General features: G+C 52.1%; 1 long non-coding RNA gene across 1 annotated transcript; it reads left to right on the forward strand.

Annotated features, from left to right (window-relative positions):
* The first annotated feature begins 4867 nt into the window (after nucleotides 1–4867).
* Nucleotides 4868–13774, forward strand: LOC309823818. The gene is made up of 3 exons (XR_014296872.1): nucleotides 4868–4939; nucleotides 12893–13121; nucleotides 13539–13774. It is a non-coding gene; the product is annotated as an uncharacterized lncRNA (long non-coding RNA).
* The last annotated feature ends 296 nt before the right edge of the window (nucleotides 13775–14070 follow it).

The following is a 14070-nucleotide window of genomic DNA, read 5'->3' on the forward strand; positions in this document are numbered from 1 at the left end:
TGGCCTCTAGGCGCTTCTTATCCTTTTCTGAGTCGCTTCACCTCCCCATCTGGGCATTTCAGTCTCAAGTGACAGGCCTCAAAAATGTGGAAATAGACCAAGTCACCAATGTGGAGGCCACTTCCATAGCCTTACCACCCTGCAAAGGGCATTGATCATCAGGGCACTGGGGAGTGTGCCATGGGCACCAGTGGCGGCCCTGGGATGGGCCATGACCCACCAGTCCAGGGACCAAGGATCAGAAGAATGGTCTGGACCAGGCACCTTCCTCCAACCCGCTGTGTGACAAACGGCAACTGAAAACTGAGAATAATCATCCTTGTTCCGAGGATCCGAGAGAAACGTGGCATTTTGGGAAAAGGCAACAGCCTTTCACCAACACCATGGGGAGTTTTTTGAAGGTTTTAGCAGGGCTCAGCCTTTGAGGTGTACATTCTCTTATTACTAAAACCTTCCAGAAACGTTCCTTGATTCTGCTCACACCAACTAACTAGGCATTCATTCATTCATTCATTCATTCATTCTGCATCGGCTGTGTACTAGGACCTGTTTAAGACTCTAGAAATCAATACAAATATTTTCTGCCCCCAAGAAATGTGCCGACCCTTGGCTTGGAACAGAAACCACAGTCACACTGCATGGGTGTCAGGCGCCAGCTCTGTCCTGGGGGACCTGAGGAGGAGTGTCAACTGTGCCTGGACTGGGCGGGTGAGGAGGGGTCCCAGAGCAGGGGCGTGCTCAGGGTCTGGAAGGACAAGGGTGATTGGAGAAGGGCCTTCGTGGCAGAAGGAATAGCACCTGCAAAGCCATAGGGGCAGCAGAGGGGCAGAAAGGGGAAAGAGAGGAAGGGGACCGACTCCCTTGAGTCCCTACTATGTGCTGGCACTGTACCCAGTGTTCCCATCTCATTAGCCCGTGGATCCTCCCAACAACTACGTGGCTGGCATTCTATCCTCTTGCACATTTCGTTGATGATAAAGCCGAGGCTCTGAGGGACCTCCCTGGTGGCACAGTGTTTAAGAATCTGCCTGCCAATGCAGGGGACACAGGTTCGAGCCCTGGTCCGGGAAGATCCCACGTGCCGCGGAGCAACTAAGCCTGTGTGCCACAACTACTGAGCCTGCACTCTAGAGCCCGCCAGCCACAACTCCTGAGCCTGAGCTCTAGAGCCACAACTACTGAAGCCCGCGTGCCTAGAGCCCGTGCTCCACAACAAGAGAAGCCATTGCAATGAGAAAGCCCCGCACCAGAAGGAAGAGTAGCCCCCGCTCGCCGCAACTAGAGAAAGCCGGTGCGCAGCAACGAGAAGACCCAACGCAGCCATAAATAAATAAGTAAATAAATTTATTAAAAAGAAAAGCCAAGGCTCAGAGAGGGCCAGCAACTTTCCCAAAGCCACACAGCTCCCACATGCTGGATCTGTCGGTCTGACTCCAAAGGCTGGAGCCTTTGCTCGTCTCCCCTCACCCTGAGCATCTCACCCTCAAGGCGAAGGTGAGGGAGAAAGCACCCTATTCAGCATTCGCTCTTTGGGGCAGCTTAGGATGCTCGTGCGGTCATTTGATTAACAAATATTTATCCCCTCCCCCTCAGGGTCAGTCCTCACGCTGGCCTTGGGGCTAGAGCAGTGACAACACCGGCCCCCTCTCCCTCCTGGGGCTCCCTGGTAGGGGGAGGCGATGGGGATCGAGCTCAACTCCTGGCAAAGCCCTGCTTCATCCAGACTTAAAAATAAACCCAAGTACTGTCCAGGTCCAAAGACTGGGGGGGCCACAGGCTCCCAGAACTGCGGCTGGGAGGCAGCAGGCAGAGCTGTCAGCCCGGAGCCCGCTCCTCTCATCAGCATGGGGCCCCAGCCTCCCTGCTTAAAGATCGCCTCGGGCGCTCTCTTAAAGATGCTAACGTTGCAGCTGACATTTGGAAGATCCTGGCAGGCGATCAAACCCGAGCTGAAAATCGGAGCTGCCGGGCGGGGGCGGGCACCAGGCAGCAGGGACCGGGGCTGGTTGGGGCCGAGGGCAACGGGGCTCAGGCAGCCGCTGCTGGCTAAGGCTGTGCTTGCAGACCGGCCCAGCACAGGTGAGTATTCGGCTCTGTGCTGCAAGGCCCCAGCAGAGGAGGAGGAGGGTGGAGAAGGCGAGGAAGGAAGCGGGAGGAAAATGGCTACGGAGAGACGGAAATCTCTTAGTTCATCCCCAGACGCAGGGCATTGTCAGTAATCAGACCAGCTGGGAAAAAATCCACAAGATGAAGAGTTATACAAAAGAGGGAAGGGCTGCCCTGGTGGCGCAGTGGTTGAGAGTCCGCCTGCCGATGCAGGGGACGCGGGTTCGTGCCCCGGTCCGGGAAGATCCCACATGCCGCGGAGCGGCTGGGCCCGTGAGCCATGGCCGCTGAGCCTGCGCGCGCGGAGCCTGTGCTCCGCAACGGGAGAGGCCCACGTACCGCAAAAAAAAAAAAAAAAAAAAAAAAAGAGGGAAAATGGAAGAAGGTTCCTGGTGCCAGTTACATCTCTGACTGCAGTGCCCAGAGCTGGGTCCCTCCAATGTGGGAGCAGAATGGTCTGAGGAAGCCGAGGGGTCAGAGGAAGGAGAACAAGATTCCGACTCCACTGCTGCCTTGGACACGCTGGGCCTTCCACAAATTTCCGCATGCCTGAGCCAGCCTCGTCTCCTTTGCCTTCCTTTACATCCAGTCTCCTTTCCACGTGCCCGCCACTCTCCATCCACCTCCATCCGCTAACCCACCTACCTATTCACCTATCCCACCTACCCTACCTCCCACCTAACCAGTTCACCCTCTGCTCTTCATCTGCCCAACCGTCCACCTACCTAGTTCACCAATCGTCCCCTTCACCCATCTATCCATTAGTTCATCTATTCAGCCATCCATCCCCCATCCATTCACCCATCTCCATTCATTCACCTCCCCCATTCATTCCTTCATTCATTCATCCACTCATCCAAATGTCCATTCATTCCCCATGCATCCACCCAAAGAATGTTTCCTCAGCACAGGAGAGGCACAATCAGCCCAGATTTAGGCGACAGGAAAGGCTTCCAGGACAAAGACCCTCTAAGCTGAGACATAAAGAATGGGTAGAAGCAATCCAGGTAAAATGTGGAACGGAGAGTGTTTCCCAGCCAGATGGGAGACGAGAGACAAAGGCCCCTTAGGGAAACATCGGGTCGCGTTCTGGTTTTAGCTTAAGAGAGAGTAGTTTACCAGAGAGCCAGGGAGAGGCCAGCTCTGAGGCTGGAGTGGGCAGCAGGGGGAGGGCATCAAGCGGGGACACCTTGCCTGGCATAGAGCCAGGCACACGGGCTTGTGGGAAGGGGTGTGAAGGATGTGGAAGGCCAAGTCGCGGTCCTGCAGCTGCTCCTCACTGACCCCTCCAAATAGGCCCGTCCAGTTCCTGCAGCCCTCCCCCACCTCTCCATCGCCCGAAGTCCCAATGTCTCAGGGTTAGACCCCTACAGCCCCACCCTTACAGGCTCTTTCTTTCTTTCTTTCTTTCTTTCTTTCTTTCTTTCTTTCTTTCTTTCTTTCTTTTATTTATTTTTGGCTGCGTTGGGTCTTCGTTGCGGTGGGTGGGCTTCTCATTGTTGTGGCTTCTCTTGCTGCAAAGCACGGGCCCTAGGCATGCGGGCCTCAGCAGCTGTGTCATGTGGGCTCAGTAGTTGTGGCTTGCTGACTCAGTAGCTGTGGCCCGCTGGCTCCAGAGCATAGGCTCAGTAATTGTGGCTCACGGGCCCAGCCGCTCCGCAGCATGTGGGATCCTCCTGGACCAGGGACCGAACCCGTGTCCCCCGCACCGGCAGGCGGACCCCCAACCACTGCACCACCAGGGAAGCCCAGGCTTTTTCTTGATATGTGTGAATTCTGGCTTCTCTGGGTCAGAGCTATGCCTTATCCTTCTTGGTGTCCTGTCTCGTGGTACTTGGTCAAAACTCAAAAAAATATTCAAGAAATAAAAATATGTATCCTGCTCCCAAAACCTCCCTTTCTTCCTCTGCGGAACCCCTTCCATACATCCAGTCACTCTGCCCAAAAGCCTGGGCGCCATCCTCTTCCCGTTCCTCTCTCCCCAGTGCCACCGCCATGTGAGTCAGTCATCCGGACCTGTCATACCTCCCTCCTCTGACATACCCTGAATCTTCTCTCCACCTGCTCAGCCACCAACCTGGATCAGAGTGGCAGCCTCCTTGCTGCTCTCCCTTCCTCCAGGCTTGCTCTCCATGAGGCCACGTGCACGGTGCAATGAGAGAGATCTTTCCACATTAGACACTTGACCATTCGATTCTCCCACTTAAACCTTTCATGGCTTCTATCTGTCCTCTGGGTAAAGTCCTAAATCGCTCTCATTGCCTATAAGACCCTTCCCAAGTTGGCCAGCGCTGCCTTCTCTGGGTTCCAGGTTCATCCCTCTAAGATTAGAAATCCATCAAGTTCATTGCTAGTCATATTGGGTCTCCAAAACCATGGTCCTGGCTCCAGCCACTGGACTGTCTTGACCCAAAGCCTAGAAACATCCTGAGTCTTCACCTCCCTGCTCATCCCCACACTTGACTCCACTTAGACCCCCCCCATTCTGTCCCCAAAAGCCAGGGAGCCATCCCATGTTCTCAATCCCACGACCAACACCTGGTTGGCCCTCAGGTGAAAGAAGATATTGCTAAAAGCTACAAGGATATTCGAGTTTACCCCCAGACCCTCCCTCTCCAGGTCTGACCATTTCCATGTGTTATTAGTGCCTTTAACCAAAGCCAAGTGCTTCGCTTCTTCTCTGCCTACAAACCTTTTTTTTTTTTCACTGATTTTATGGCTACAGAAAATTTCCTTCCTGTCTTCACATTCACAGGAAAGAGAAAGCCCTGGCCCTGACTCAGAATTGGATTCTAGCTGGAGGCGTCCTCTCCGTGGCTGGCTCCAGGGAAAGGTCTGTTCGTTCCTTGACCTTGAGCAGGAGCTGAGGCAGCCAGAAAGGGGAGAGACAGGAGCTGGGAGGGGAAGGGGGAGAGAAGCTGGGACTGTGGCCCCAGGAGCCTGCACTCTGCCCCAGGGGCCCAGCCAGGTGATGGGAAATTAGAAGAAAGGAAGGAGACAGGCCATGCCGCAGGCACAGCCAGCCACAGAGGCCCTGAGGAAGGGGAAGCCGGCGGCCTCTTCTGCCTGGTCTTCTGAGGTCCCCAGGCTGTCCCCATCCCTCGTCCCCTTGGAAACTGAACAGACCAGAGAACCGGAAGGAGAAGTAAACCACGCAGATAGATAGACTTTGCCATCCACATGGGGGGCCAACGGTGGCTGTTACAGACCCAGCACTAGGTGGGGGGCATCAGTCCAGGCAACCTGGCCTTGCCCACGGTGAGCCTACAGACTAAGGACAGTGGTACCTACGGGCGCAAGAGATAAAGAAATAAAGAAAAGTGCCCTTCTCAGAAAGGGTCTCCTTCCTTCCGGTGCATGACTGAAATTTAAGCCAAACGCATTGAGCACCTCCCGTTTGCCTAGATCCTTACTCTCCGTGATCTGACCATCTTTTCTCCAATTGAACTGGGGGCACACTTAAAGTAGAGACTGTTTATTTCCTCCCAAATAACTTCATGTTTACTACAAAAGTAAGACATACTTGTTATAGATATTGTAGAAAATACAGATAAGCTCAATACAGACAATAAGACCACTTTTAATCCTATAATTTAATGATGGTCACTTTTGACATGTGAAGGGCTTGCTTCCCCTCCTGGTCCTCCATATCCAGCATTTTCTCTTGGAGTCTTGCACCCAATGGACTTGTAAGAAGGACTTTGTGTCTGACCATTTACCTGTTTGTTCATTACTCATTCATTCCCAAAGTGCTCATTGAACCCTCAGTAGGTCACAACTTGGTGGTGGTTTAAATTCCTTGGGGGTGGAGAGAGATGTGCAGAGACCTAAGCTCATGTCGGTGTAACCCAAATAAAAGCCAAGGTTCCACATAGCTCAGTCTCAGCGCTGACTGACTTAATAGTCCAGCAGTCGAAAGTAATTTAAATGAGTTTTCTGAACTCACTTGTTCCCCAAAGAACTTCAAAGAGGTCTAATTCACAACCCACGGCAATAGCTCTCAGCAGCCCTTTTATTCTCGCCCCAGTTCTCTCGATAGTAGCTCTGGAATTTTGCACAAACTCCTTAACACTTCTGATACCAACCTATAGGTTTTCAGTCACTCTGTGTTCTTTCTCTACTTTCTCAGATACTTATTACGATCTATACTCAATGGCCAAACCCTTCTCCATCCCTCCTGCTGACAGAGTGAGTGGTCAAGAGCTCGGATTCAGATCCAGATCCTGGCCCCATCGCTGACCAGCTGGATAACCATTGGCAAGCCACTCGATGCTGTGCAACCCAAAGTGTGGTCCACAAGCTGGTGCTGGCCCACACACTGTTTGTTGACATGATAAGAGAAGCATAGAAACTGATCATTTAGAAACATCCATAGCAGTTTGGCACTGCCTACATCCAATTGCGACTGTCTAGATTACAAAAGCGTCCCTTCCCACAGATTGGAAATTTTTTCTCTGAAAGTTCCTTCACCACAGATCGTTTGAGAAGCACAGACTTAACCTACTCTGTGCCTCAGTTTCCTCATAAGTAAAATGGGAATAATGATGTCCCCTAAGCTCATCAGGTCCCTGGGAAAAGTAAATGCAGTTAATCTATGGAAGGTTCTCAGGACCGTGGCTGGGCACTGCGAGCTCTCATTGAATGTCAAAGTCGCTATTATTTTTGCGCATTTTCCATATTCTGCATTAAAAGCACCCACTTTTCCTCTGAGGGCAGGGGAGGAAAGTGGATTCCGGTTAATGCATCCTACCTTAACTCTAGTTTCTAGACCTCTAGTCAACTCTTGAGATTGAAACACCCCTGTGACTGCGTCCAGAACCTCCCAGGTTGCCAAAGGAAACACCAAGTAGTTTATTTATCCGCTTACTAAATATCCTAAATATCTGTAGACCACTTAGAGACTGTGAGGCAGGAGACCCCAGTGGCTAAGAACTCGGGAGCAAAACAGCCATGGGTTCAAATCCTGGCTCTGCTACTACTTCCTAGCTGAGTGACCTTGGGCAAGTCACATAACCTCTCTGAGCCACAGGGTTCCCATGTGAGGGCCCAGAGGGGTCCAAGGTCAGGACTCAGCCCCGACAGGCAATGCCCCCACACTTGTGGAGAGCATGACTCAGGGGTTCACCGCGTCTGAGCCCAACTGTGAAGACTAGGGTGACTTCCTAGGTTGGGTTGCCGCCCTCAGAGAGTTCCGCAGATGAGGAAGAATAGGTGGTGTTTTGAGGTGCCAGACTCACCAGGTATTACTTCTAGAAAAATGGATGAATTTAAGGACTTTGAATATCTGAGAATGGAGGGATGTAGAAATATAAAGGGCCCAAGATGAGTAGACTTCTCACCAATTGGACTTGTATCGTATGGAACATGGAGCTTGTGTAATGGCCCTTTCTAGAGCATGTGGGAGATTAAAGATGGCTGCAGGCTCTCTGTCATCCTCCCATCAAGACCTGGCTGGTGTTTTTTTCCCTCTCCCCTTGAATCCGGGCTGGCCCCAGGATTGGCTTTGAAGCCTCTGCATTCACCCTTCCTGGAATGCTCCTTCTTGGAAGCCATGTAAAAATCCACCATGCTGTGAGGAAGCCCTGGAGAGGGAGGGGGAGAGAGAGAGAGAGAGAGAGAGAGAGAGAGAGAGAGAGAGAGAAAGGGAGGGAGGGAGGGAGGGAGAGAAAAGAGAGGGGCCAGTGGGGGAGCACTGAGGTTCCAGACCTACAAAGTAAGACTCCTTGGACCTTCCAGCCCAGCTGCCGGCTAAATGCAACTGCGTCAATGCCACCCCACGCCCCATGCTTCTCTTGATGCGGAGCTCTGTATATGGGGTAACGTTTTCTGGTCTCACACACAGTTATAGACTGAATTGTGTCTCCCCAAAATTTGCATGTTGAAGTCCCAGCCATCAGTATCTCAGAATGTAACCATGTTTGGATATATCTTATAAGAGGTAATTACTTTTGGGGTTTTGTTTGTTTGTTTTTTGGCCGTGCCACACGGCTTTCAGGAGCTTAGCTCCCTGACCAAGGATTGAACCTGGGTCCCGGCAGTGAAAGTGCAGAATCCTAACCACTGGGCATCCAGGGAATTCCCAAGAGGTAATTAAGTTAAAATGAGGCCTTTAAGGTGGGCCCTAACCCACCAGTGTCCTTGTAAGAAGAGGGACACACAGAAAAACACCAGACACGTGTGTGTGCACACAGAGAAAAGACCGTGCGAGGACACAATGAGAAGAAGGCCGTCTACAAGCCCAGGAGAGAGACCTCAGAAGAAACCAACCCTGCTGACACCTTACTCTTGGACTTCCAGCCTCCAGAAGTGGGAGAAAGTAAACCTCTGCTGTTTAAGCCTCCTAGTCTGGTATTTGTTATGGCGGCCCTAGCAATTCATCCACACGCCTGATACTCAGGGGTGGAAGAGGGACAGGGTAACCTGCAGACATGCTCCTTTAGAAGGGGGAGGGCTGGGAGGGAAGCCGCAGGCACTGTGCGTGGCGATCCTGACACTGGACACTGTGGGGGTCACCTCCCCCAGGTGAAGAAAACACTCTTCAATCTGTGCTCCCTCAGAACTGCTCCCAGACCCCTGTTCCCTGTGGCCCCTGGGTCACCCTCTGGGAGGACTTCCTTTCCCATCACCTCCTTGGCCACATCGATGGGGCTCATCAGCTCTCCTCCCTTTGGGGTCCAGATGCTGTTTGAAGTCGTGAACGGTCACAGCCTCTTTTAGTCCAGACTGGCAGCTCTTTTGACAGTGTGACCATCTTCAGAACTTAGTTACCCTTTCTCTATTTGTTGCCATTCAGCTTCTTATGCTGAAGATGCATCCACTTTTTCTAGACTTGCCTCTCTAGACTTTATCACAGGTATCTTGAGCTCACCAGAGGGTTTTTTGTGTTTTTTTTTGCGGTACGCGGGCCTCTCACTGTTGCGGCCTCTCCCATTGCGGAGCACAGGCTCCGGACGCGCAGATTCAGCAGCCATGGCTCACAGGCCCAGCCGCCCCGCGGCATGTGGGATCTTCCCGGACCGGGGCACGAACCCATGTCCCCTGTATTGGCAGGTGGACTCTCAATCACTGCGCCACCAGGGAAGCCCCTCACCAGAGGTTTTAACCAAGGGAGTGCTCGTCATATGCCTATGCAATCTTTACCCTGACACTGGGTCTTAACTAGACTCTATCACCCGAGGCATTTCTTTTTTTAAAAAAATAAATTTATTTATATTTATTTATTTATTTTTGGCTGCATTGGGTCTTCGTTGCTGCGCACGGGCTCTCTCTATTTGCGGTGAGTGAGGGCTACTCTTCCTTGCGGTGTGCGGGCTTCTCATTGCGGTGGCTTCTCTTGTTGCAGAGCACGGGCTCTAGGCACGCGGACTGCAGTAGCTGTGGCACGTGGGCTCTAGAGCGCAGGCTCAGTAGTTGTGGCGCACGGGCTTAGTTGCTCCGCGGCATGTGGGATCTTCCCAGACCAGGGTTCCAACCTGTGTCCCCTGCGTTAGCAGGCGGATTCTTAACCACTGCACCACCAGGGAAGTCCAGCAGGCAGATTCTTAACCGCTGCGCCACCGGGGAAGCCCCGGCATTTCTTAGTTTTATTATTTCTTCATAAGTCTAGAATATTCTTTATTGATTATTTGTGGATTACCCATTTTGCAGGCCTCTACGTAAAGATTCAAATTTACAATTAGACTTCTCAAACAATACATTTCTGGGGACACAGACAGTTAAAATTTAAACTCATTATCTGCTCCAAGGTCACATCGTGTATTCCAAACACCCACGTATTAGAACTTTTACTAAAATGTCATTTCCGAATTTGCGGAATCTGCTAACTGCCGGAGGGGCAGGACCTGGGTCTGTTGCGCCCACTTGTCATGCAAAGAGCAGGCTTTTCCCACAATGGGACTGGGTTTTCTCTCTAGGTTTTCTGGAAGACAAACTGCTGGGGTGGGGGTGGGGAATGTCACCTTTTTCCACTGGGGATGAGGTGTTTACACCCAAGCTCAGCATCCTACAGGGGCCCCCTTCCCCTAATGCCATCTCTGCATCCTCCCGTGGGCTCCAGGCCTCTGGGCACCGGGCCCGTGGAGCTCCTGCTTCCTTTCCCTTTCACTGGCTAGAGATGAGAAATCGTTGCATTTTTCAACCCTGCAAACCCATAATTTCTGAATTTTCCCTTTTCCTGTCTTTCCTGCTTGTAAGCAGGCTAATTCCTTTCAGAGGGCATCTCTGATGTGCTTGTGAAAGGCAGTGTATGAGTTTCTAGGGCTGCTGTAACAAAGCACAACAGAACTTTATTTTCTCACAATTCTGGAGGCTGGTTCTCACAATCAAGGTGTCAGTGGGCTCGTTCCTTCTGAAGACCCGGAAGGAAGGGTCTGTTCCAGGCCTCTCCTTGGTGTGTAGAGGGCCATATTCTCCCTGTCTTCGCATCGCCTTTCCTCTGTACACATTTGTATGCAAATTTCCTCTTCTTAGAAGGACACCAGTCATGTTGGATTAGGGCCCACCCTGAAGACTTCATTTTATCTTAATCACCTCTTTAAGGACCCTGTCTCCAAATACAGTCACATTCTGAGGTACTGGGGGTTAGGGCTTCAACATATGAATTGCGGGGACTTGATTCAGCCCATGACATATAGCGAAAAGACATTCTAGACATTTCTGTTTCCCAAGCTCTTCAGCTAAAGCCACAAGTGCAGTATAGTATCAGCTTTGCAAGTTACTGTGGACAAGAATCTTCCCAAATGTTTCCCACTGTATAACATGGGTCACCATCTCTCCTACCCCCAATAACTGATTCCTTGTCACCTGTCATCTGTTACCTACTCTTAGAGCCAGTGCTACAAATTTTTGATGCTGCCAATTTCTGTATTGGTCAGATTTTGCTAGGTTATGCTACATAACAAGCATTCCCTAAATATAAGTACATTACCATAGCCAAGGTTTATCTTCCTTCAGATTTAATGCTGCCCACAGTTTGCTTGCCCCTCCACTGCACCACTCTGCTTCACATGCTATCTTTATTTTGGGGTCCAGGCTGAAGATGCAGCCCCTATCTAGGACGTGTAAACCTGAGAGAAAAGAGCCAGAGAGCTGGCATAACCACAGGATAGATTTTCAGGCTTCTGCCAGGCACTGGCATGTGGTCACTTCTCACAGTTCATTGGTCAGAGCAATTCACGTGGCCAAGCCTGCTGCCAGTGGGTGTGGAAGTATGTTCTGCCCATAGGGAGGCACGGTGAGTCGCTGACCCCGGGGCAGGGAGATGTCACCTTCTTAGGGTCCAGAATCACTGGGCACAATGGCCCCATCCACCACAAGAGTTAACACTGGTTCACATTTACCAGATGTGGGGCTTTGGGCCGGCAGCCTCACACCCTCAGCTCATTGACTCATCGTCATAGCCCCATTTTACAGATAAGAAAACTGAGGCCTTGAGAGAGGAAGAGACTTGTTCACTGTCTAGTATGATAAACAAGATCTACGAACATGCCTTGAAAAAGCCCTAAGGGTCTACACGCACATGGGGTCTTACTCCTGTCACTTCTCTTCTCGGCATCCTGGGTGAGAAAACACTTGGTGAGGAGGGGCTGGCTCAAGATATGGCCCATGGGGCACGCTCAGGAATGTTGGCCGTGGCAATGTTCTCAGGGTGTCAGAAGAGCCCATTCCTTGGGGAGCTCACACCCCACCTTTTAGCTCAGCTCCACCTGGCTCACCCTGCCCAGCAAATCTAGAAATACTGCCAGAGCCACTGAGGAGGGCAGGGGGCTTACAATAACACAACTCTTGGGGGAAAGGGAGAGGAAGAGTCTCGCTCCATCCCAGGAGCCTGTGTGCTATGTGAGTCTGTGCGGATCGCCTGCTTGGACACACCTCTTCCTGCTCTCAGTGTCTCTGGGAAGGTTGAGCATTTTCTGGTTCATTTGTTTTGTTTGTTCGCTTGTTTGTTTGTCTGTTGGGAGCAAATGAGGAGCTTAAACAATCTTAGGACCTTATTGTTCTTATCCTTGTTTTCCAGATGGGGAAACTGAGGCCCGAGAGGTAGAAGCAACTTCCCACAGCCAGTGGTGATGCTGACCTAAACCCCACCGAACATGAGGCCCACGTGGACCCGTGTTCAAAGAGACTGTGGGGTGGGGCCGGATGGGGACGTAGTTAGGGAAGGGGGGGGCCTCTTCGGCTTCCCAGGGTTGTCCTCGGGTCTTCCCAGGCCACCAGGTCAACAGGCTTGTCCTTCAGTAACAAGGAAGATGTAGGTGTGACAGTGATTCCCGGGGAGAGGGACAGAGTCCAGGGGCCCGAGATAATGGAGAGAGTGCCTGGCAGGGGGCAGAGGGCACAAAAGATGGTGTGAGGACACCCTGACATACATAGGACACACATGCACACATGCATACCGCACACCGCATTCACATATGCTGCACACACCACACATACTGCATTCACACCTCTTCACACACATACCATATGTAACACACCCCACACACTCCATACTTAACACACATACCACACACACATCAAACATAACACCCTCACACGCACACCGTACATCACATACCACACACCACCCACAGCACACACACCACGGCAGACTTTTTCTTGGTTTTGACACCCAACTCAGAGGCGGTCTTTTTGTACTGCAGATTTTTGAAAACATCACGATTAGGAATAATAACAAAAATAGTAATGACAATAGCGGGCGTTCATTGAGAACTTGTTGCGGGTCAGGAGACTCGTGAAGGCTTCGTGTGGACCCCTTCACGGAGTTCCCACCACCCCTGTGAAGCAGGTGCTGTCGGTGCCCCCGTGGGGAAGTTGGGTACCACGACTGGGAAGCTGAGGCTCGAGGATTTGGAGTTGGAATGGATGGAGCTGTCACTGAACACGGGTCAGCCCGTCTCCAGAAGCCACACTGAATGTTCCCTTCGATGTACAAACAACAAAATCATGAACAAAGGCCCACCTCGCTGCACACAGAGCCGCTCCTGGCTGACTTAGGCTCTCTCCGTGGATGCAAGGTTTGGGGTTCCCCTCTGGTGGGCGGGGGCAGTGTGGAGGGGAGAGGGAGGCAGGCACGGGGGGCCACAGAAGGTGCTAAAGGCGGAGGAGAGGGAGATGGCTACTGCCCGCCCCCCCCCCCGCCCCGAGGGACACAGACGGCTCCACCTCCTCAGGGCAGGGAGGTGGGGAGGGGCTCGGCTGGAACAGCCCAGACTGGGTCCTCTCCGCACGGCTTCCACACCCCGGGGCCCCCAGGTGGCCGGGTGAGGGGTTTCCTTCCCCTGCAGGGTTGAGGGCTGGGACCCCAGGACCCTGCTTTCCCTGAGGCTATCTTCCCCACCCAGCCCTGGTCCTAGCAGGGCACCAACCAGCCTGTCCCTGGGGAAGGGTGGGGGGCTCCCCCAGACGCCCTTGTCCTCCCCGTGCACCCTCAGTACAGCGGCCCCTCCGATGCCAACAACGCTGCCTGCTGTGGAAGGCCAGCCCGTTCTCTGCAGCCCTGAGAGGGCAAGAGTGGACACAACCTCTGTGCCCATCCACCGGGGACTGGATCACCGCGCGCAGGGGCATGCGCACAAGGGAACACTATTCAGTCACGAGGAAGAGCGAGGTCGCCACACCTATAGACCTGGAAAGGAGACTGTAATGTGTAAAGGAAAATAAATTGCCAAACAGGATGTAGAGCACTGCCCGACTTTTATCAAAAGAAGTATTTAGATGGGCTTCTATTGACAGAAGAAACTTAAGACAGAAGTCTTAATCTCTGGACGCTGGTTATCTAGGGAGTTGAATTGGGAGGTGTTGGGAGGGAGACGATTTTACTATTTTCTTTATACCTTCTGTGGTGTAACAATGACGATGGCTCATTTTGCTAATTAAAAAAATCAGCAAATGGTGGGGGGGGGGGCGGGGAGTGGGGCATCCTGGGTGTCTGCAAAAGATACCAGAACTTACTTCCCAGCCTCA

The sequence above is a fragment of the Grampus griseus genome (genome assembly GCF_964374135.1).
Source record: "Grampus griseus genome assembly, chromosome: 6".
Lineage (NCBI taxonomy): Eukaryota > Metazoa > Chordata > Mammalia > Artiodactyla > Delphinidae > Grampus > Grampus griseus.